This window comes from Papaver somniferum, chromosome 2, assembly GCF_003573695.1.
Source record: "Papaver somniferum cultivar HN1 chromosome 2, ASM357369v1, whole genome shotgun sequence".
NCBI classification, from domain to species: Eukaryota; Viridiplantae; Streptophyta; class Magnoliopsida; order Ranunculales; family Papaveraceae; genus Papaver; species Papaver somniferum.
In genome coordinates this window covers 71,253,115-71,256,096 of record NC_039359.1, presented here as the reverse complement: position 1 = coordinate 71,256,096, position 2,982 = coordinate 71,253,115, and the positions used below count along the sequence as shown (strand labels likewise).

Sequence of the window (2,982 nt, the reverse complement as noted above, 5' to 3'; positions counted from 1 at the left end):
AAAAAAAAAAAAAAAAAAAATCCTCACACACGAAAAAAGCAAGCGGAATCTCAATGGATTCTTCGTTTTTAACGATCTTACTGATTGCTATCTGAAAAAGTTACTCTCTTCCTTAATGTTTATGTCAAATCTCAATGAACAAATATGCAAAAATATTGGTGGGGATAGATCCCGGAGATCTCCCCACCAATCTCTTCACCTCAGAGAACCAAGAAAATGGAAAAACATTAGAAACTTCTGATCAGTCTGATTTCTCTAACTGCTTAAATAGTTCTGTAATCGAATAATCAGGTATCGAGCTTGATATAAGTTTTGGTTTTTTGGCATATCACTTTTAATTCTTACTTCTCTCACTGTTTTAATAGTTTTATGGAGTTTGTAGATAGATCAGATCAAAGTACTAATTGTTTTTCTTTAATTTGATGTTACAAGACGTGAAAGTAATTTACCATTTAGAGAAGGATAACTACTGGAGGTACGTGTGGATATAAAGGGAGTTTGCCAAAAAATGAGAACGGTAATCGATTTCAACTCTATTAGTGTGGTAATCAGTGACAGATTTCATTGATAATTGTTGTTATTTTCAGAGCCTCATGAATTAGAGATTTTTCCATGTTTTGAAAGTTGGTTAATCAAAACATTTCTATTTTGTTCACCTCTGAATCTGAATTATTTGGGTACCTTCTGCATTATTCAGTGTAAAATTGGTGGATAAAATCTATGGAAAAGAAAAGTGAAGGGATTGATTGGTGTTTTCCCTGTTAGAGACGATGTTGAGGGCGCATTTATTAGTTCAGTATTATCTGAAGGTATTATTTTGTTTTCATTTGATGTTCACCATCCTAATAACTTTACTGCTAAATTTTCCAATGTGTGACTCAATGAAAACAAATATCATTGAATGTGTGGCAACTGTTTCTGGGAAAAAATGCACAATCTCTTTTAGACTAGGGCCGTATGTGGTTTGTAGCTCTTATGGTATTTGTCTTTGTTTGAGATGTGAATATAATTGAGATGATCTATCACTGGATGTTAAGTCAATCAACAAGTATGTTATGATTGGATTTTTTTAAGGTTATGACATGAGGAGATCTTAGTTTCTTAGTGTTGGTCTTGAATTTTTGTGTTTGAGACGCATCATACCATTTTCCTAATTCTATCAACAGAAATTATCATGATCAAAGGAAAAGAATCTCAAGTATCCTTGAATAAAATTGAATATTTTCTTTAAGGATGTCACGGTATCCCAACAAATACAATATAATCTACCTGCTTGCTTAAAAAAACAGTTCGAAGTGGATCTGCAATACATTCTCAATAGGATCAATAAAGAGTTGGTTATGCTCTCGAGTGAGGTAATATTTGTTTCTTTCTATCTGAACTTGAAATTTTAAAGATATATAGGATTAAACAAAATATTGCTTTCAATGCCGTATATTTGTACCGGATGCTCTAGCATGAAAAGATGACCAAGTTTTGTATACAAATATGTTTGTAGTTATAGCTAGAATTCTTTAATGATATGAAAATATTTAGTCCTAACATGTTGTGTGATTCTGTATTCGAACCAACTATACTAAATGGAACTTTGAGTGCTAAATATAGTACAGTTGTGTAGTTCTACGATCGATTTTATTAAAAAAAACTCTATGGTAGATGTAGTTAAGTTTACTACTATCCATTACATGCTTTCAATGTGTTACAGATCAGAAGAATTCTTTTGGCGGACTAAATTCATGCGAACAAAGCAGTTGAGTAAGTAGGAAGTGGAAAGGAGTATGAAGAGACGTAAAAAAACTCAAACATGTAATTTTTCATGTTGTTTGGACTCTAGCATGGCAGTCCTACATTTTAGCTATCCAGTGCTAAGCCTGTCATGCATTTAAGATCCATTTCTTTGATGTGGTAATTGATACTTAACTAGACAAAGGAATTAGATCAGTTGGTAAAGTAGAACCAGGGTCCTTGCTGATAGACTAATTACATATGACGTGTTTTTAGATTTTTTTTTTTGAACTACTTGCTGATTAAAATGTATTCAACTAGTAAATGGCGATCCAAAACGATTGTTTCGATGATTAGGGGTACATGGTCCCCTTTTAAAATATCAACAGGGTGATGACTGTGTTCTTGCCGTGAAGTAATAACATCAATTAAGGGACCTCTTAATTCTTATTACCTTCTTAAGTGTATGCAAATTTAGTTTTGGTGAGGAAATCTTCCATTATGGTTCATAAAAAACTACTCTAAGTTTACATATTCCTACGCAGAAAAGAAGCTTGGACGATGAGCAAAGATACTGAAGGAACACAACGACGAAATAATTTAAGAAGCGTTGGAGGACGTTTTGGGAAGTCAATTATAGGCTTAACAATGGCGTTGATCCATTTCTGGATGTCTATTGAGTTTTACTAATTTTGAAATCAAGCATTCAGTGTTTGTTATCCGTTTCTCATAATTTTTGAAGTATCATTTAAAAACTATCGTCTTTTTCTAGATTTTATTTTATGTTAATTTGATTGATTTTATAGATATGGTCAACTATTTTTAGTGTTTCACTGTTTGATTGTTAGGGGTTACTGAATTTGGTGGTTTTGGTTTTCATTGTAAAAAATATGAGTTCATTGCCAAGGTATAGAGTTCACTGTTTTCTTTTGTTTTTTTTGCCTACGTTGATTAGAGTTATTAAATCATTTTTTGTACTTTCTTCTGCTAATGTTTTTCTTGTTTGCATATCAAATAATTTGGTGAGACCCTAGTTAGCAATTCGGGATTCGGCAAACGTACGGAACGGCAAACGTACGAGTATTATACGGTTTTATAAAATCCAAATTCGGTCCAAAATTCGGTCAACGAGACGTGATTCGCATTAATTCGGAACGGCATACGTACGTGTATAATTCGATTTGTAAATGTGAGTTCGGCTCTGAAAATTCGGTATCTATATATAACAAATAATTTGTATTTATAAGGTCATAGACC

General features: G+C 32.6%; 1 long non-coding RNA gene across 7 annotated transcripts; it reads left to right on the top strand.

The window, feature by feature from the left end:
• The first annotated feature begins 6 nt into the window (after positions 1 to 6).
• Positions 7 to 2,668, top strand: LOC113347988. Of its 7 annotated transcripts, none has more exons than XR_003359378.1 (4): positions 7 to 291; positions 433 to 517; positions 698 to 1,806; positions 2,271 to 2,668. It is a non-coding gene; the product is annotated as an uncharacterized LOC113347988 (long non-coding RNA). The 7 variants fall into 7 exon arrangements; XR_003359376.1 differs by having other exon boundaries at positions 698 to 1,905; XR_003359379.1 differs by having other exon boundaries at positions 698 to 809; positions 1,706 to 2,558.
• Positions 2,669 to 2,982: the final 314 nt, after the last annotated feature.